The sequence below is a fragment of the Carlito syrichta genome, unplaced genomic scaffold (assembly GCF_000164805.1).
Source record: "Carlito syrichta isolate Samal-C Ts95f unplaced genomic scaffold, Tarsius_syrichta-2.0.1 Scaffold304612, whole genome shotgun sequence".
Taxonomy (NCBI): Eukaryota; Metazoa; Chordata; class Mammalia; order Primates; family Tarsiidae; genus Carlito; species Carlito syrichta.
Window position 1 is genome coordinate 1,001,721 of NW_007248708.1, and position 22,804 is coordinate 1,024,524.

The 22,804-nt window shown below is 35.4% G+C and overlaps 1 long non-coding RNA gene across 1 annotated transcript in view; it reads left to right on the forward strand.

Moving 5' to 3' along the window:
- Window positions 1–12,944, forward strand: part of LOC110595827 — an 18,009-nt gene extending 5,065 nt beyond the window's left edge. Inside the window, exon 2 of the long non-coding RNA XR_002482102.1 lies at window positions 12,713–12,944. This is a non-coding gene — a long non-coding RNA (uncharacterized LOC110595827). The remainder of the gene's footprint in view (window positions 1–12,712) is intronic.
- The last annotated feature ends 9,860 nt before the right edge of the window (window positions 12,945–22,804 follow it).

A 22,804-nucleotide genomic window follows, 5' to 3' on the forward strand; every position in this document is an offset into this window, starting at 1 on the left:
AGAGGATCGCTGGAGCCCAGCAGGTCGAGGCTGCGGTGGCTGGGAGCGGCCACTGCACTCCAGTCTGGCGACGGAGTGAGACTCCAACTCAAAAAAAAAAGAAGAGAGATTATTGTGTCCTCTTATTCATTTGTGCTCGTCTACTGAGAATAAAGTTTTACATTTCAACTGCAACATATTGCCATTGTACTTCATAAAAGTTTAACTTGCATTTTGTTGTTGAGCACTTCTACTATTTATGTTTGGAACCACATGTGTTTTTGGAAGGAACAATAAAAATAATTCTCCCTTTTGATGGTTTGGATCAATGTGACAATTTAAGTTTTCCTAATTTTAATTTACATTTAAACCAAAGGCAGTTGCTCCAAATTAATCTAACTGATGCTACGCTTAATATATAATTTTTATAGATAGTCTTTAGAAAGGTAACTAAAATGATTATTTTGAAGGAAATATGAAGTCCATTTAATACAGCATATTTTTAAATTATGGATATAAATTCATTATATAGCTATATTTTTATGTGACTCTCAAGTTTTCCCAGATTAATTGTACTAATTACATAACAAAATGTTGGCATTTAACAGTAAATATATTAAAACAAAAATAATACAACAAAAAATTATTATTTATAGAAGAATATTGATCACAAAATTTGAAGACATTTTAAAAGTTTTAAAAATCATTATTTTTTAATCACAGTAAAAACAAAGGAAAACAATTTACTAATGCAAAGTCACTAGATTAAAATTGTAGCAGTACTCAAAAAAATCATTACTCACTAATTTTACAATAGAAGTATTTAGGAAATACTACCTTAACCAAGCAATCATACATAATATCATCAATTATGGGACCATTAGAAAATTATTTTTAGCTATTTATTATTCTTAATTTTATATTTTATTTCATTAAAGTTATGGCTTTTTCTCTCTTAATGATTTCTTCAAGTGTGTTTATATGAAAATGAATTCAAGACATAAGATTATATAAAAAGGGTGCTTGCTTTCAACCCAAAGAAATATCTTTTATTGAACAATAAAAGTAACATTAAAAATGAATATCAAGTAATATTTTATTTTTTATTTATGTCATTGTGTATTTTTCTACTAATAAAGAAGAATTTAAGTGCATCATTTCATATACTAACAATATGAACTTAGACTTTATAAAAATGTAGGAAAAAGTAATAAATGATTAGATCAAGCATATAGCTTGTAAATATTTACTAGAAAGACAAATATACTTTGAAAGTGTGTCAGGTTTATTTATGAAAGTTTCTGAATATTTCACTTCTCTGCATAACCTTTGCATGGTTTAAATCCTCAGTTCTGTAGAGTTGATGTAGTTTTAAAATAATATAAAATTGAACATTAATTAATACTTTTAAATATAAACTTGAAATTGAAATTTATTTAATATGTTTAAATATTAATTAAAATTCAATTAATATTTTTAAATTATTAATTAAAATCTAGAAGGCAAAGTGTTGTGGATTTTTTTTTTTTACATTCAAAGCTTGTAATCTAGTAGTTTGGTTCATATCAATATCCCAAACTTATAAAACATATTAAAGTTGATAAGCTTGTATTTTTTCTTCCAGCTCCACTGACCTATAGCATCTGCTTTTACTACAGTATCTAAAATCCTTACATGATGAAATAGCATTTGATCTTGGATTATGACTTGATGCAGAATGACATGAAGTATTTTAAAATTTCAATTTTGTCTACAATTGGTGGGGGAAAAAGATAAGCTTAGGTACCTATACCCAGTGACACAGACTTGAAATATAGATGACAAAGAGGGGGATACACTTAATATTTCTCTAACAATACAGTTAAATCACATTTCAATAAATGGAGGTAACTATACATTTTATGAACAGATAGAAAAATATTTCTCTATCTCATAACAATTTCACAAGGCAATGTATCTAAGGCAGAATGTTTGTGCCTTAGTGATTATATATATGATCTTTGATCTAATTTTTACCTAACTTCTAAAAGCATCAGGAAACACAGAGCTGTCATGAGAACAAATAAATTTTGGGTGAGATAGTTTAGAATGCCCTTACCCATCCTGTAATAGTCTGTGTATTTTGAAGTCCCAACTGCAGCCTAGTGCTTCTACTATATCTTACAATATGCTATTTTTGGAATGAATATACAAGATTTGCTAAAACAAAACATTACTAATGGTAGAGGCCTATATCCTTGGAAAAGATAAAGATGTACGTATAAAGAATAAAGTTCATGAATGGAAAGCCAAGATTTACAGCCACCTGTTTGAGAAAGAATACCCTCAGATGGGAGGGAGGGGATTCTTATTGACATGGTTGATGAACTAATGGAGGTAGGTCCATCACACTGAAAAAACACAAACACTCTCATAATAATGTTTTACCATATATAGTAATCTCAAAATAAATGAGAAAGGAAACAATTCCTAGTTACAAATAAAAAGAGGATAAAGTAGAATTGCTAGATCCAAATATTCAATTTGCTTCAAAAAGTAATACATTCATAAATCCCAATAAGAAAGAGGGCCATGCCATAGGTCCTCACATTTAGTCAGAAGGATACAAAACTGAGAATCTTACTCAACATTATTATTGAGGAAATGCTAGCTCATCCTAAAAATGATACCAGATTTTCACCTCAATATCTTGGATATGAAGTAACAAAGCAGAAAACTTATAAGAATATGAATTGATGTATAAATCACTAACAACTTATAGAAATCAGAAGTCAAAAATTAATTTTTAAAATGATCTAAATTTATACAACTTATATGAATTACAAAAACATAAGTAAAATATTTTATAAGGAGTTTGGATATGAGGTCTCTCTAATACAACAGAAAACAATTTCCATGGTATATATTAAATAGCTAACAAATAAATAGAAATAACAAAAAGTTATTAAAAAGGCTTTAAAATAAGGATGTATAAAGTATAGTTATTGAATTAAGAAAAAAAATCTGGAACATATACACGATGGAATATTACACAGTCATAAAGGAAAACAAAATTATGGGCTTTGCAGCAACTTGGAGTCTATAATACTCAGTAATCTATCACAGAAACAAAGATCTGAGTACTAAATGTACTCACACATAAACAGGTCCTGAACATTTATCATAATATTATAAGAAAGGGATTGGCAGTAGTGGGATCCTACCAGGTTAGGGAAGCGTACACATAACATCAATAAGGGTACCCAACCTTAAACCAGGCAAAGTAGGAGTCAAAGGGAAGTCCGCATTTTACCTGTACAATGACCACTTATGTATCTAACCCTGAATTGTACCTCACATCTTTGAAATTAAAAAAAAAAAAAAATTCTTTTACTCATGTCCTTTTATTTTGGTTACTCTTTCTACAGCTACCTATATTTTCATCTACCTAAAACAAATACTAGTATTCCAAGTGGGTTGCCTCTATGCCAGGAATCTAAACTTTGTGTCATTGGAGTAGTGGTCTTGCAAGATTGTGACCGTTGTTATTTCATCATAGTTGACAGACTGTTGTTTTTGATAACTTGCAAAACACAACACATGGCTATTAAACCTATAGTTTTGAGGAAATAATTTAAAATATGCATAATATGAATATGTATGCCCTGTGAATTAATATAATTAAGAGAACGTCCTGAAATATTTGACTTTCTAAAAACAAAATAAAAGGAAAAGTCTAGAAATAAGGGACTTTGTAGGGTTGGAATATCCAATTTATTTTTATTCACCCCCAAAAGGAAGATAAAAATAGTACTCTTAAAGCATTTATTAAGTCTTCTGATTAAGATTTCTCGATGAGATGATTAGGGGGACTCAGCAAGATGGCAATGGGACAAGCTGAACTGTGGCAATCTCCACAAAAGGTGACTCCTGAAAGTAGTTCCATGCGCCCTCCCAGCTGCCACCTACACTACATGGCGAGGAGGTAGGGGTTCGCTGCTATAGCCAGTCCCATGCAAAAAACAGCCTCCATCACACTCTGACCTTTGCAAGGGACTACTGCTGTTTGCTACCAGCTGCTGACACTGTGGCTTTTGACTCTAGCCCAGAAATTACCAGCTCCCTCCTCCACCCCAAGCTGCTGGTGGCACACCAAATGTGGCACCCAGCCATATTGCTGGTTGCCAGTGCCTGATGCTGGACACATACCATCGTCCGTCATTGTGGATTATCTACAGACCCAGACGAGTGGAGAGAAAGGACTAGCTCAAAGAAAGGATCAGCAAAAGAGGAGCCGCCCACTGCAGCCATTTTCCAGGCAGAGATTTGCATTGCCCTGCCCATCTCCAAGCAGCCTCCACCTTCTTTCTTTTTTTTTTTGAGTTGGAGTCTCACTTTGTCACCCAGACTGGAGTGCAGTGGCCACTCCTGGTCACCACAGCCTCGACCTGCTGGGCTCCGGCAATCCTTCCGCCTCAGCCTTCCAAGTAGCCAGAATTACAGGCATGCACTACCACACCCGGCTGATTTTTTAATTTATTGTAGAGATGAGGTCTCGCTGCCCAGGTGAATCTTGAACCCACGGGCTCAGGCAATCCACTCACCTCAGCCTCCCAAAGGCATGGGATTACAGGTTGAGCCACCGAGCCCAGCTTTCGACCTTATTTCTAAGGTAACCTGCCAAAACAGGAGACAGAACCCTCTCCCCTATGCTGAATCAGATGCAAACAACTCAGTCCTCAGGCAGCAAGACAGCAAGCCAAGGGAACCGACCCAATACATAAGTAAATCTATCTGCATGTAATGAGAGCAAAGGGGAGGGGTTAGAGATCAGAGCTGAAGGGATTTTAGACACTCAGGAAAGACTCCAGAGCTAGTCTGGTTTCTTATTTTGATTTTTGATTTTATTGTTTTGACTGTTTGTTTTGTTCACTTTTGTTTGCTTTTTGATTTAGACTACCTGTTTGTGTTGGGGAAAAAACATCAAAAGGCATGATTTTATTGGACTGTCTTTGTGTGATTACCAATATGCTTTAGGGAATTTTGTTTGTTTTTTACTCTTTTCTGGCCTTGTGTCTCTTTTCATTCATTAGTTGGTATGTATGTTTGTTTTCCCTCTTACTCTTCTCTCTCTCCAACTTCCTCTTGACCCCCGCTTCTTCCATTGTTTTCCTTTTCCTAACCTCCTTTTGTTCCAGGGAGCAAACCTAACCCCACTGCATGGATAGATTGCAAGACAATGTGGAAAGTGGGTTCCAGTGTGCCCATACACCTGTTTGTGGATACTGGGATCTGCAGATAGATTCCGAATCACAGCTTCCTCCTCAATTAAACCTCAAAACTGCAAAAAGTACAGCCCCTAACTCACAATCCAGCCTCAAAAGTGAACAAAACCAGAGGACCATCATAAGGAAGAATAGGAGATTGAACAGAAAGAAGTAAAAGAAACCCAACCTTCCCTGAAAAAAAAATTAAAGATGGGGAGGGAAAGGGGGAGAGAAAAATCTACACAAATGAAGAAAAATCAAAAGAAGAATATGGGTCTCTCACAGTCCCCTGGGAGGTCAGACACTGAGGAAACAGACTTCAGAATGCAAACAATGAAGAGCCCCCAGAATGACTGGTCTGAAACTACAAACCCAGATATTAAGACATTAATGAAGAGGTTAAAAAGAATTGAGAGACAAGAGGAAACAGGAAATAGTTGATAACTGAGATAACAGTGGTAAAGAATACTGTGAATGAAATAAATAACAAACTGAGAAGCATGGAAAGCAGAATTAGCCAAGCAGAAGAAAGAATCTCAGAGCTTGAGGACCAAAATATAAAACTAACCCAAACTGTCAAAAACATAGAAAAGAAGCTTAAAAAGACAGAACAAAACCTTCAAGAGATGAACAATTACTTCAAGAAACTGAACCTAAGAGTAATTGGACTTCCTGACGCAGAAAGAGAGACAGAGACCACCATGGAACAAATATTCTCATCTCATCAGTGATGTGAAAATTCAAACACAAGAGATTCAGAAAACCCCTGCAAGAGAGCAAATGAGAAGACCAACTCCCAGACACAAAATAATTTGCCTAAACAAAGTAGGTATAAAAGAAAAAATCCTAAAGTCAGCAAGAGATAAAGGTTAGATTACCTATCATGGAAGACCAATCAGAATAGCCGTAGATTTATCTACAGAAACCCTCCAGACTAGGAGAGCTTGGAGCCCCATCTTCAAAGTTCTAAAAGATAAACAATTTCAACCAAGAATAACGTACCCAGCCAAGGTAAGCTTCATCATTGAGGGAAAATTAAAATCTTTCCCGGATATCCAATCCCTAAGAACTTACGCTGCCATCAGACCACCTCTACAAGAAACATTTAAGAAGGCATTAAACACCGAAGAAAAGGAAAAAAAAAAAGTTATTCACAAGAGTACAGGAAAAAGATTAAAGACAAACAAGAACCAGCCCGAAAACCAAAAGAAAGACAACAAACAAACAGGAACAACAACAACCCTATAAGAACCTTATGATAGGGATCAACTCTCACATTTCAATAATTAGCCTGAATGTGAATGGACTAAATGCACCACTGAAAAGACATAGAAGGGCAAAATGGATAAAATATCACCAGGCAACAATATATTGTCTCCAATAGATCCATCTCACTAGAAAGGACACTCACAGACTCAAAGTAAGAGGATGGGAAACAAAATTTCAGGTGAATGGAGCAAAAAAGAAAGCAGGAATCGCAATCTTAATCTCAGACAAAATACCCTTTAAGCTTCAAAATTTTAAAAAGGATACAGAAGGCCACTACATAATGATAAAAGGTTCAATCCATCAACAAGAAATATCCGTCATAAACATATATGAACTCAACACAGGAGTGCCAACTTTCATAAAGTAGCTTCCAGGTAAACTCAAAAAAGATATTGACTCTAACACTGTCATAGTTGGGGACTTTAATATCGCATTCATAACCCTAGAAGGATCATCAGGATAAAAAAATCAGCAACGAGATCCAGAACCTCAATGTGACTGTTGAACAAATGGACTTAATTGATTCCTACAGAACACTCCACCCAATGACCATAGAATTTACAATCTACTCATCACCGTATGGAACATACTCTAATATCAGTCACATACTTGACCATATATCAAGCATAAACAAATTTCAAAAGATCAAAATCTTGCCATGCATCTTCTCAGATCACAGTGGAATAAAAATAAACATCAACACCAACACGGTTACCCCCAAACCCACAAAGACAGGGACACTAAACATCATGATGGTAAACAACTCCTGGGTCAATGATGAAATCAAAACGGAGATTAAAAGATACCTGGAAACAAATGAAAATCAAGAAACATCTTAACAAAATCTCTGGGATGCCATGAAAACTGTAATAAGAGGGGAATTCATATCTCTACAAATGCACATGAAGAAAATGGAAGGATCACAAATTAACAGCCTAATAAGTCACCTAAGGAAGCTGGAAAAGCAAGACCACAAAAACCCTAACTTCAGCAGAAGAATCCATATCACCAAAATAAAAGCCCAAATCCAGGACATAGAAGACAAAAAGATAATACAAAAAAATCAATGAAACAAAAAACTGGTTCATTGAAAGGATAAACAAGATCGATGGTCCCCTAGCTAGACTGACCAAGAAAAAGAGAGAAAAAGCCCAATAAACACCATCAGAAACACAAAAGATGAAGTCACACCTGACCCTGAAGAAATACAAAAGATCATTAGAGACTACTATGTACACTTGTATGGAAACAAACTTGAAAACCTTAAGGAAATGGAGGACTTTCTGTCATCACACAACCTGCCTAAGTTGAAACATGAAAAAATTGAGAAACTAAATAGACCAATAACAATCAAGGAAATTGGCTATATAATAAGAAAACTACCTACAAAAGAAGCCCTGGACCAGATGGCTTTCCAGCAGAATTCTATAAGACATTTAAGGAATAACTGATACCAATCCTACTGAAAGTATTCCAGTCAATTGAGTAAGATGGTACTCTCACCAAATCATTTTATGAAGCTAACATCACATTGATACCCAAACCAGGTAAAGACTCAACAAAGAAAGAGAACTACAGGCCAATATCTTTGATGAACATAGATGCTAAAATTCTCAACAAGATCCTAGCAAATCAGATTCAACAACACATCTCAAAAATCATCCATCATGACTAAGTAGGCTTCATCCCTGGGACACAAGGCTGGTTCAATATTGTAAGCCCATAAATGTAATTAAATACATCAATAGATGTCAAAGCAAAAACCATGTGATTATATTATTAGATACAGGAAAGCTTTTGATAAAATCCAGCACCCCTTCTTGATAAAAACTCTCGAACATCTCAGCATATGTGGAACATACCTCAAAATAGTAAAAGCCATGTACGAGAAACCCACAACCAGCATACTCCTAAACAGACAAAAATCGGAACCATTTCCCCTGAAAACTGGAACAAGACAAGGATGCCCACTCTCTCCCCTCCTGTTCAATATAGTATTGGATGTCCTGGCTAAAGCAATCAGAAAAGAGAAGGTGATCAGGTGTCCAAATAGGAAAAGAGGAAGTCAAGTTATCTCTCTTTGCAGACGACATGATTATATACCTTGAAAACCCAAGAGAATCTATTGAAAACCTCCTTGTATTGATAAAGGACTTTGGCAACGTCTCAGGGTATAAAATAAAAGTTCAAAAGACAATTGCATTTCTTTACACCAGTAATAAACAAACATAAAATTAAATACAAAGCACAATCCCATTCACAATAGCCACACACACACACACAAAGAAATACCTTGGCATCTTCCTAACCAGAAACGTGAAAGACCTTTACAATGAAAACTATAAAACACTGTTCAAAGAAATCAAAGATGACACAAACAAGTGGAAAAATATTCCATGCTCATGATTTGGAAGAATCAACATTGTGAAGATGTCCATCTTACCTAAGGCAATCTACAGATTTAATGCAATACCCATGAAATTACCAGCAACATTGTTCTCAGATCTAGAAAAAACAATACAGGAATTCATATGGAAACACAAATGACCAAGAATAGCCAGAACAATCCTCAGCAAAAAACAAAGCAGGAAGTATCACACTACCAGACTTTAAACTTTACTATAAAGCTACAATAATCAAAACAGCCTAGTATTGATACAAGAACAGACATATAGACCAATGGAATGGAATTGAGATTCCAGAAGCAAAGACTCAATTTCTCAACCAACTCATCTTCGACAAAGCTTCCATCACCCACCACTGGGGAGAGGAGAGCCTATTTAGTAAATGGTGGTGGGAAAACCGGCTGATCACATGCAGAAGATTCAAACAAGACCCCTATCTATCCCCATACACAAAAATTAGCTCTAAAGGGATCAGAGACCTAAATGTAAAACCTCAAACCATAAGAATTTTAGAAAATGCAGGACACACCCTTATGGAAATTGGAACTGGCATCCAATTCCTGAACAAAACCCAAAACACACGGGCCATAAGAGATAAGATAGACAAGTGGGACCTCATTAAACTAACAAGCTTCTTCAAAGCCAAAGAAACCATCAAGAGAGCAGGGAGACAGCCCACAGACTGGGAAAAAGTATTTGCCAACTCCATGTCTGACAAAGGCCTAATAGCAAGGATCTACAAGGAATTCAAATGTGTTGAAAAGAAAAAACAAACAACCCCGTTACAAAGTGAGCAAAAGATATGAACAGACACTTCTTAAAAGAAGGCATACAAGCAGCCAATAGATACATGAAGAAATGTTCAACCTCTCTAGACCTCAAGGAGATGCAAATTAAAACTACATTGAGATACTGCCTAACTCCAGTCAGAATGTCCATTATCAATAACTCCAAAAATAACAGATGCCAGAGAGGATGTGGTGAAAAGGGAACACTTCTACACTGTTGGTAGGATTGTAAACTAGTACAGCTTTCAGGGAAATCGGTGTGGCAATTCCTAAAAGCTCTAAAAATTGACCTTCCATATGACCCCATAATTCTCCTACTGGGAATATACTCTGAAGAACTCAAATCACTATATAAAAAAGATACCTGCACATGTACGTTTATCGCAGCATTGTTCACAATAGCAAGATCATGGAACTAACCATGCTGTCCATCAAAAGAGGACTGGATTTAAAAAATGTGGTACATATACACAATGGAATATTACACAGTCATAAAAAAGGACAAAATCATGAATTTCACAGCAATCTGAATGGAATTAGAATTTATAATACTGAGTGATCTCTCACAGAAACAAAGATCTGAGAATCACATGTTCTCACACATAAGTGGACCTTGAACAACTACCATCATACTATAAGAAAAGGATTGACAGTGGTGGGAAACTATGGGGAGGGGGCAGGGAAGGAAAGGGAGGTGGGATTAATGGCAGTCAATATCTGTCTGGGGAAAGGAGGCACTCCTCATCAGCAAGGGTATCTGCACAATGAATATTTGTATACCTAACCCTTAACTGTACCTCACAACTTTAAAATTATATATATATATACACAGACACGCACACACACATATATATACATATATATATATATATATATACACATACATAAAGATTTCTCAGCCCCCAAAAGGATTTATATTTGTAGCCAATTAGATGAAGAGTGCTGTCTTTCACTTGCCTGTATTGTGTTGGAAACCTTCAAGTTACCACCTCTAAAATAAGTTAAGAAGAAACGGGCAAGTGGAAGAAAATTATAAGGCAGGCTTAAGAATCGTGCCCATAAGAGAACACTGTGATTTGTTTCTTCCATACTGGTACTGAAGGGAATCAAATAGACAATAGTCTAATACATTTTTGAGAAAATAATTACCAAGAAATCACAAGATTGACTTAAAATATTTGTTTGCTTATCGCCAAAAGAGTCCTCAAGCTCCCAGAACTGTACCTTCATAAAGTAGCTTGTGAAACTGTGAAATCTCCAAGAAGGACATAGATTCCTTCCTCACGTGTGGCCACATAGGTTAAGGAAGACAATGATGTGCCTCCCAGGAGGCCAAACCGTGTGTCAAGAAAGTCAGAGAACCAGATGGTTTTTTTCACAGACTAGAATCTGAATCTGACCAATTAATTGATTCAACTTTAAACAAAGTCACCCTTTATCATTTCACAGAAATATATCACGGACATTATTGTGGGCTGATTGACCTATTTCTCATTCTATTTTCTGAATGAATTATTTCTAACTATAGTAATTTTGTTCCTGTTCCACGATCACAGTTTTTCCCATAAGGAACTTTAGACCTAGGCACAAGGAGCTGCTGCTTTGGAAACTATTTTTGACAAACATAATTTTTTTCTTACCTCAGTCCTCAGTCTTATACTGATCCTCAAGGTGAGAGTTGCACAGGCCAGGAAACAGTGATGTCTCATTGGAGTCCATCTTCCACTTCTAGACCATGGTCTCGATAGCTGTTTGTCCAGAGTTTCCTGCTCAAATACCCCCTAATTGGTTTCCAGGTTTTTCAGAGACCTTCTACTCAAGTCATTTTCCTGAGTGTTGCTGGTTCCACTGTTGGACTTAGTTTAAACCCAAGACCTGGTTAAGGGGCAGCAGTTCCAGGAAGGTGTAAATGTAGTTTAGACTTGCAGCCTGAAATGTCTAAACTACATTTAGAAATGTAACACAATTGACCATAAGAAAGGAAAGTGAATAGTAAAAAGGGACATAGCTAAGGATAAGGAGCTGGGCATCTCTCCCAGTTTTGTCATAATCTATGATGGAAAAACAGACAGACAAAATCTAAGAATTCTGAATTTGTCAAAGTGGATAAATAGTATTTTATTTAATGTCCATTTGACTGATCTATAATTTAAAAATATTTACTTTGTCTTACATCACAAAATAAAATAAACTAGCTCATAAACATTGGAAATTTATATCTCACAGCTCCGGAGGCAGGGACTTCACAATGAAGGTGTTTAGTGAGGGCCTGGTTTCTCATAGTTGCACCATCTCACTCTCTCCTCACATGATGGAAGTGGCTAGCCAGCTCTTTGCAGTCACTTTGTAAGAACACTCATGCTATTCAAGAGGGCTCCCTCCTCATTTTCTGGTCACCTCCCAAAAACCCTACCTCTGAATACCATCACTTTGGGCATTAGGTTTAAATCTGTGAATTTTGGTTGACAGTAAACATTCAAACCCTAGTGTAAATATCTAGCAAGTAAGTATACATTTGTAATATTGCTTTCGCCTCCTTAAATGTTGGGTCATACCTGAATATACCTGTGTACTTTGAGGGTGGATATGAGGGACAGATACTTTTTCTATTAGTTTCTATGTTGCCAGGTTTTAGGACCCATGACTGGACCTAATAGAGGAGGATGTCCACTCGCTACAGATTCTGAGCTTTGGTATGAAGGCAGCACTAGGATAAAACCTTGGCTTTTGTCCTTAGAGGGGAGAATGAGTTTAAATTCTTTTTTAAAAGAGTGTGCACTGATAATTGGTGGCTGTAAGAAGAACTCTAATAGTGTGCTAGTTGTCCGCCCAAATCTATTTTTCACTTTTGTCTGGACACATGGCTGCAAGGCTGTGAACCCTTTTTCTCATCCTCTCACATATTGCCATGTATGGAACTATACTTGAGTTATCACCAATAAATATAAACAGAAATGAAGAGTACATTTTGTAAAAGGAGATATTTTTTTTTACCCGAGTCTTCCTCCCTTTTCCTTTCCTGCAGACTGATATGCTGATGTGGTGGAGGTGCGACCAATCATGCTGATGAAGACAACATCCATGGAATCGATGAAGGACTAAGATGGAAAAAAAAAAATGGATTATTTTTTTAAATTGCAGAGCAAAGCTCTTTGAGCTTTTAAGTTTACATGTGCATTAGATAAACTTCACTTTTATTTAAGCTGTTGTATTTTTTCCAGCTATTTAGCTTTATCCTAATAAAATACCTAAAAATATGGGCTGGTTATTACTCTAAGTGGATTGCATTTATAGAGTTATTGTGGTAAAATACAATTCACAAAGTAATAAAACTGTCTAAGTGTTCTAAGGTTAGGTAGAAAATAGTAACTTACAAGGAAACATCTAGAAGCACATCATTAACTCTCTGAATGTAAATGAATTTGACATTTGTCAGACATTAATGAGATACATGTGGCTTTCTAAGTTTTGAAGCATTTATTATCTAAAAGTTAAACCAGAAACACTGTCTAAATTTGAGATATTAGGACAAAGTCAAAATATACCAAAAATGAAAACTTAAATATTTTGAATAAAAGAATATTATAGATTGACTTACCTGTAGTTTCATACCATTGGGATGCTTTGTATAACTTTAATTTTAAAATTTTTTAAATTTTTCTGTGGACACACACATACTCGCACACACACACACGTTTATGTATGAGGGAGTAACCCCCAAAACCTGAAATTATGTTTACTACAAGGGCAGTTGTCTTCTAATACAGGCTTCCTCTGCTAAGAAAGTGTTCTAGGAACCCATCGGTATTTGTGTACCACCTAGCTTTGTGAAAGGCTGCATTAGGCATCAATGATTTTTTTTTTTTAAGATTCTTTCAACATGTTTGTCCTCATTTCCTAATGGGTGATTTAAGAATGTACCTGCCCATCCTCTGCGAGTGTTCAGCTGTTTTTGACCAAAAATGGCATGGCCCTAGTGCCCCACCCTATCTATTCAGCTCATCTCGCCCTAAGTGCCTTTTTTTGCCTCTGGATGAAAAAAGTCCTCAAAGGAAAATGTTTTGTCAATGTGGAAGAGGTAAAACAAAAACTTGCAAAAGCACTAAAATGCATCGACATTGATGAGTTCAAAAACTGTTTTGAGTAGTGGAAAAAAGTGTGTCCATTGAGGTGTTAGGTAAAACAGAGTGTATTTTGAAGGTGACTGGTTTATTATTTATTTATTTATTTATTTTGAGTTGGAGTCTTACTCTGTAACCCAGACTGGAGTGCAGTGACACACTCCTGGCCACCGCAGGCTTGATCTGCTGGGCTCCAGCGATCCTTCCACCTCAGCCTTCCAAGTAGCTGGAACTACAGGCGTGTGCTACCACACCCGGCTAATTTTTTGATTTATTGTAGAGATGAAGTCTCGCCAAGTTGCCCCAGGCAGGTCTCAAACCTGCGGGCTCAGGTATTACACTCACCTCAGCCTCCCAAAGCGTGGGATTACAGACTGAGCACGGGATTACAACCGAGCCCCGCTGGTTTAAACATGTAAGAATAAATACACAATTTTTTATAAATAAATTCTGGGTTTTTCGGGGGGTCCTTTAATTACCTTTATTATTGCCTTTTTTGTTTTCAGCTTATTGTTTTATAGAGAACTATTTAATTTCCTTCTCTTATCCTTCTGTGCATGGACATTTTGTAGAGATTTTGGTTATGACAGGTATTACATTTAACAACTTAAAATTTATCACAATGTGGTTTGAAATACTCTGCTCCTATATAACTTTATTTCCTTTATGTAATTTCTCTTATCAATTACATTTTTATACATGTCGTGCTCATAACTATTTTTATGCTTCTCTTTGAAATCATTTAAGAAATAATAGGTAAAGTTGCAATTTAAAAATACAATAATACTAGCTTTTATATTTGCTCACACATGTTAATTTCAAGTGTCCTATATTTTAGCTCTCTAATTTTATCATTTGCTTGTCAAATCTGTTCTTGATGTTTAAAAATTTTGATTACATTTTCAGTTCTAGAATTTGTTTATTTTTTTAAGTAATTTTTTCTAGTTCTATAGTATTTTTATGTTACTCACAAAACAGTGCTTTTCTGAAGTACTAGTTTTGTTTATGCATAATTTGTATGATTTATTTTAGTTCTTTATGTTTTGCTTTAGCTGTTTGAACTTAGTCATGAATCATATAAAGGTGTTTCAGTCAATGTTGGACCACAGTTATAATGGTGGCTCCATAGATTATAAAACTGTATTTTACTGTACATGTTGATCGTTATTATTGATTATTTCAATAAGTCACCTTTGGTTGTGATGATTTTTAAAATTATTTTTCTATTGTTAATTTCATTGATTTCTACTTTAATCCTTATCATCTCTTTACTTCTTGTTTGTGTTTTAAATTGCTATTTTTCTTCTAGTGTCCTAATTCAGATTATTTAGTTTTGTGGGTTTCTACATTATAATTATGTAGTTAATACAACATATTGCCTTCTAAGTATTGATTTTGTTGCATCACACAAACTTTAATTAATTTTATTTTTATTTACATTTAGTTCAAAATAGCTTAAAATTATTCTACTTCTTTTTTTTTTTGGTCCATATGTTACTTAGATTTGAGTTGATTAATCTCCAGATGTATGTGAGTTTTTCATCTGTGCTTCTTTTATTGATTTGCAGTTTAATATGCTGTGGTTTAAGAACATACTCTTCAAGGTTTCTATTATTTTAAATTTTAGATGTAATTTATGGCCCACAGTGTAGTCTAATTTGATGGATGTTTCATGTGAGTTTGATTAAAATGTATGTTTTTCTCTTATTCAATGGAGGATTCCATAAAGATAACATAGGTAATGCGAATCCATAATGGTGCTTATGTCATCTTCAGCCTTATTAATGGGAGTATTTTGAGACAACCCCACTATAATAGTGGGTTTGTTTATTTCTTCAACTTCTCTTAATTTTTTAAAATGTATTTTAACCCTATAGTTAGATGTAGACGCATTTAGGATTGTTATGTCTTCTTGGAGAATTAACACTTTTATCATTATGTTAGACCTCTCTTCATTGCTAATAATTTCTTGTTCTGAAGACTGTTTCTTAAAAAATTATTTTAGTATGGTATGATTTTCTTCATTTCCTTCATTTAAACTTATCTGAAACTTTGTATTAAAAATATTTGTATAAATAGACAACATAAAGTTGAATATTTTAAAAATCTACTCCTATAATCTCTATCTTTCTCTTATTGTAAAGATGTGGGGTACAATTCAGGGTTAGGTATACAGCAGATTACGCAGGTACTCTTGTTGATGAAGTGTGCCCTTTCCTCCCCTAGCAGTTTCCCTCAACTGCCAAACACACCACCCCTCTCCTGACAATTTCCCACTACTGCCAATCCCTTTCTTATAGTATTATAATTGTTCAGGATCCACTTATGAATGAGAACATATGGTACTCTGTTCATTGTTTCTGTGATAGATCACTGAGTATGATCAACTCTAGATCCATCCAAGTTGCTGCGAAGTCTATATGTTTGTCCTTCTTTATGGTTTCATAATATTCCATTGTGTATATGTACCACATTTTCTTCATCCAGTCCAACTTCGATGGGCAGCATGGTTGGTCTCATGTTTTTGCTATTGTGAATAGAGCTGCAACAAACATATGTGTGCAGGTATCTTTTTTGTAGAATGATTTGAGTTCCTTCAGGTATAATCTCCATCTTTTAATTGCTACATTTAGATTCTTCACAAAGTGATAAATCATATAGTTATATTAACAACTATGTTAACGATACTTTTCTATTCATTGCCAAGGGCTTACATTTTTGTATTCTCTTGTTTTATTTCAGTATTTTATATAGTTCCTTTGTAAATAACATTCTTAAATAATACTAAGTATTGCTGGGCTCGGTGGCTCAGCCTGTAATTCCTGCACCTTTGGGAGGCTGAGGTGAGTGGATTGCCTGAGCCCGAGGGTTCGAGACCCGCCTGGGTAACGAGACCTCATCTCTACAATAAATCAAATAATCAGCTGGGCGTGGCAGCGCATGCCTGTAATTCCGGCTACTCGGAAGACTGAGGCGGAAGGATCGCCGGAGCCCAGCAGGTCGAGGCTGCGGTGGCCGGGAGCGGCCACTGCACTCCAGTCTGGGCGACAGAGTGAGACTCCAACTCAAAAAAAAAAAAAATATTTATTTTACTTTGTCTTCTCTGAGATTCCTGTAACTGATTTGATAACTGTCATCAATTTTGAAAGGTTCTTACCCATGATTTTACATATTTTTTCTGCTTCATTTTCTATTCTCATTCTGGTATTCAGATTTAACTTATACATTTTTAAAGGCTTAATTTATTTTTTGGTTGACAGATAATAACTGTGCTTATTTATGGGGTGCGATATGATATTTCAATACATTTGTATTTTATATAATGATCAAAAGAGAGTAATTAGCATATTCCTCACTTCAAATATTTATCATTTCTTTGTGTTAAGAGCATTCAGAATTTTCTCTTCTAGCTATTTTGGAACATACATTATTGTTAAGTGCAATCACCTTATCATGCAGTAGAACACCAGAACTTATCTAACTGTAACTTTGTGTCTGTTGGCCAATTTCTTCCCATTCATCACCTCTCCGGCTCCATCTCCTTATAATCACTGTTCTCCTACTATCTACTCTGTAAGACCAACTCACATATGAATGAGAACATGCAGTGCTTGCCATTTTTCACTTGATGTAATGTTCTGTTTCAGTCATGTTATCACAAATGAAATAATTTTTATCTTGTTTAAGGCTGAAAAGTGTTTTATTGAGTCTATATGAGAGAGGAGAAACAAAGAAGCAAATAGGCAGATTAGGGTGGATCCCCATGAAAACTCCTGCTGCAAGGCCCAGGGACTGGAGTGAGAACACCAGTTTCCAGGTCTGTTAACCACCCCTTTTGAACACTTGTTTTTGATTGGTCCTTACTAACCTTCTTCTGATTGGTGCATTTCAATCCCATACCATATACCTCTCTCTGATTGGTGCTACCACCAACCTATCAGCACACTCCCAAGACTACATAAACTCCTGACTGCAGAGGCATTGTTGGAGACCCTCTTCAGGTCCCCTCCCACTGCTGGGAGCTTTTCTATATTCTAATAAATTCCTACTTACTCATTCTCTGGTGTACTGGTCACTCATTCTTCCTGGACATTAAACAAGAACCCAGAACTGCTGAACTAGAACCGCTGCTGAACTAGGAGAACTAAACACGCCAGACTGGAAAAGCTGGACCTCCCATATCAGAGTTTCAGCAATCCTTGAGGGCCTGGATTGCCGGCCCACCAAGCCAATGGAGCTGTGAACACTACTTAGGGGCTGGCTCACCAGCCCACCAAACCAGAAGAGCTGTGAACACTCCTCAGGCTGCCCACTGGACCGGCAGAGTTATATAGTTATATACACTTATTGGGACTTAGCCTCACTGACCCACAAACTAAGGAGTTCTGCAGCGGTTGGCATCCTCAAGTTCTCAGGTGCCACCGTGTTTCCCTATCACATGCTATCATGTCCCTGGCCACCACGTGGATACTGGGCTGGCAGTGCAGCTTCAGGAACTGAAACATCCCTTGGGGGCCCAGCTCACCAACTCGCAGGACAAGAACCCCCCCCAAAAAACCCCAAAAAACTGCATCATATGTACACATTTTCTTTAGTCATTCATCCACTGATGTACACTTATAATATATCCATTTCTTGGCTATTGTAAATAGTGCTGAAATAAACATGGGAGCTCAAATATCTCTTTGACATACTGATTTTATTTCCTTTAAATGTGTACATTTTGACATTTTCCCACACTCTAGGATATTCTGCTTTTTTTTTTCTTTGCACTTCATTTAGGGAAGTTTCTTTTGGCCCAGATTCAAATTCACTGATTCTTTTTTCTCAGAAAATTTAACCCATTGATGAATCTAAAATGATATTCTACACATAGATTACACTATTTTATTTTACTTTCCTAGATATTATTTTTATTTGTTATTTTTATTTTTTGCTTATATTAACCATTATCTTGCATGCTATCAATGAATTGGGGCCATAGAAAGCAATCAGTAACAGCAAATTTGCAGATTCCTTGTATACCAGGAATCTCATATTCAAGTGGTGAACTTGGATATGGGTTCTCATTTCAATTAATTTTTTCAGTACCTTTTGCCATACAATATTCAGTCTACTAGCCACTGCTGCCTGCTGCTATATCAGCATTTTTGAGCTGTTTATGCATTGTATTATCTTGATTTGATTTTTTTTTTCTTATTACTATGTTACTGATTAGAGAATATATGTTTTGCTTTTAATAGAAGGGTTAGCTGACTTGGATATTTTTTTGTTTGGTACTCATGTGCATGCTTTTTATAGTTCCTTCACAAAAAGTAAATAACAAAATATAAAAATTAAAAATATATTTCAACACATTCATTGTGGGACTATATTCATATTTCTCATGCAATCTCTTTTCAGCCTAATCAGATGATACTAATTGTAACATTCATCTTACATCAGCAGTTAAGTAAATGTTATAATATATTCTTTTACATAGAGATTTTGTTTATAATTAAAATGCATTTAATTATTACTGATAACATCAGTAGTTGCATTTTTATTGCTAATCTCCCTTGGTTTTTTCAGTTTAAGCACAATTTGGATAAAGCTTGATTTGTGTTATTCATGGTCTTTATCTACTATTGATATTAGGACAGAAAAACCAGCAGACATTGGTATCTCAGTGCCTACAATGGATTATTTGCCACTTACTGTAATTTCTATTGACATCATGTTTTTAAGAATGTAGTTCATGTAGAAAACATTATGTAATTAGAATTATTTGCCAAGTTGATTATCTCATCTCATATATGATCATTTTTTTAATCTATTGAAATTCAAAATATTAAAGCTATAGTTCTTGTCTTCCATTTTGGATGTACAAACCAAAATCAAGGCAGAAGCAAGTAACTCTTCTGTGTGATTAATGATAGAGGACATGGGTATACTTAGACAATTCAAAGCCTACTCACTAACAAACCAGTAAAGCAGAAACAATTTATCAATATAATATTGTGTACTAAACATTGACCTAAAAGAATCATAGACAATCAAGCTCAGAAATAGAAGATTTGATAATAATGTGACAAAATTATTAACTAAAAGTCAGAGACAAATTCAGCAACTTCTGGCCTCTTTCAAGCCTTTCAGTTTCAGCTCAGCTATGGAAATAGCTTAGAAGTTATGACTTATACCCTTAAAATAGATAAAAGGTGATCAAATTGAAAATCAGTTATTTTTGGATCCATCAGATAATTGAGTTGGGAGAGCAAATCACCAGCACCAAATCTAGAGAGACACTCTGAGAATCACAGTCAAGATCTATTTACCTGGAGCAGAAACCACTGTGAGAGGGGTAGAATTAACATGACATATGTATGATTGTATCATTTACCATATTCTTTAATAAAGCATGAACACTACAAAACAACCACAAAAAAAAAAAAAAAAACTAGAAACAGAAGTAAATCACTGTTAGGGACATTTAAAGAGTAATCATGACAAATTGCTAAATGATGATTGTAAACTGGGTGAAAGTGTAAAAGTAATTGAGGCAAAATTTTTAGTTTTCCAACACACTTATAGGCGTTTTACATCCAGGACTCCTATGAGGTTCTCACACTAAGCATTTGGGAGGAAATCTTTTGGTTCAGGCAGGGGCAAAAGAAAAATAATATATGAAATATTCCCAGAGTCTTCTGAAAAACAAAGTTCTACTCTCCAGAGAGAAAGACTATCTTAGCTTTTCCCAAGCCATAAACTTAAAAATTTAGAACACAGAGTTTCTCTATTAGAAATTAAATAATATTTCCAACAAGTTTTATGTATAGATCACAAATATTCCAATATTACTGTGGAAAAATAGCATGTTATTTTTTATCTGGTTTTGAGTGAGGATATAGGTTATTTCTTAAAACAAAGGCAAAGTATTTCAGGCAAGAAAAAGTTAATCAATAGAGGAAAAAGGAAGAAAGATAACAATAGCAATAACATAACTTGATATTATCATTGTATTCTATATATTATTATTTATTAGTGTTATTATTAAGCTACCAACAAAATGTCATGATATTCTTTCAAAGTATCTGATAAACAGTGAATAAATGGATAATTAAGTCACCCCAGAGAAAATTAATTTTGTGGAACACCCAAAAAAGAATTTAAAATATACCTTCATGTAGACAAAAATTAATAAATTAACTAAAAACTTCCACAAAAGAGAAATTTAAAAGTACAGGAATTGAAGATTAATGTAGACATAAAGGTAAATCAATTAGAAGGTGCCATGTATGACATTAACTAGCTAGATTTTAGGCAGGGTGAAGGGACTATATACATGGGACACATGGGCTGAAGACTGCATTCAGAATGAAATATTTAAAGATAAAATAGCTAATAATCTTTCAAAATTGAAGATATTTTCTTCAAGACAAAATTTAGGATTAGCTATATTGGAAATCTGGATGGTCTTTTTCTGTAGCAAAACATATAGAACCTATTATTTCTCTTTGCCTTATTGTCAGTCACAAAGAAACATGAAGACAAATATTGGACAAAGATACAGTAGCTTTCTGTAGCCTAGCATTTATTTTTATTTCACTCTGATATGCTTCTCCTATCTTTACAATTGTGTATCCCTCCATTTACCTTTTTTCTTTAATTATTACATTAAGATTTTGTGACATTTATTCTAAAATATATTTTTAATATGTACAAACCGTACATAAGAAAGAAAGAAGGCACGAATATGTAGTTCCAGCTGCTTGGGAGGCTGAGGCAGGAGGATTGCTTGAGCCCAGAAGTTCAAGGCTAAGTGCACTATGATTGAACATGTTAATAACCGTTTTATTCCCATATTGACAATATAGCAAGACTTCATCTCCAAAAAACTTTTGTTAATGAAATAGATAAATGGATCTTGACCATAAAAAAAAAAATGTGAGTTATATACATGAAAGGCAGGAGTTTAAATTGAGCACCTTTTATATACACTTTTTGAAAAACATAAACATTGCTTATAAAAGGAGTATTGCTATTTATGTATGTAATATAGGAGACACCATTTCTGGGTTTTTGGATGTTTATTATTTTAGAATCATGAGGTACATGCAAAGCTGTTACATCAGAATGTTTTGTGAAGGAGAGGACTGGGTTTCTGACAAGCCCTCTTCCCCCCCTCATTGGTAAGCATAGTACCTAATAGTGGTTTTGCATTCCTAATCCCCCATCCCTGCCTCTCTCTCTCCTTTAGCAGTTCCCAGTGTCTGTTGCTCCTATCCTTGTGCTCAGGATGTTTAGTGCCTGCTTATGTAGTATTCAATTTTTTGTTTCTGTAATAATTCACTTATAATGACAGTCTCCAGCTGCATCCAGGTTGTCGCAAAGGACATCGTTTTGTTCTTCATTATGGCTACACTGTATTCCATAGTATATATGTGCCACATTTTCTTTATGCAGTCCACTGTTGATGGGCATCTGAGTTGGTTCTCCTGAAGGGCCGGTCTGGAGGTAGCATATTGTTAGGAATTGCTTGTCAGGGAAGGATTTTAGTTCCTTTATTAATTAAGTATATCATTATTATTATTATTATTATTATTTATTTATTTATTTTTTGAGTTGGAGTCTCACACTGCCGCCCAGACTGGAGTGCAGTGGCTGCTCCAGGCCACCGCAGCCTCAACCTGCTGGGTTCCGGCGATCCTTCTGCCTCAGCCTTCCAAGTAGCTGGAATTACAGGCATGCGTTACCACGCCCGACTGATTTTTTGATTTATTGTAGAGATGAGGTCTCGTCAAGTTGCCCAGGCAGGTCTCGAACCCGCAGGCTCAGGCAATTCACTCACCTCAGCCTCCCAAAGGCGCGGGATTACAGACTGAGCCACCGAGCCTGGCTATGAAGTATATTTTGATGAGATAAGACTTTCTTGGCTAGAATTGTTTTTCTCTAAGAACGCTAAAAATGGGTCCCCAGTCCCTTCTGACTTTTAAGGTATCTGTTGAGAGGTCTGGTGT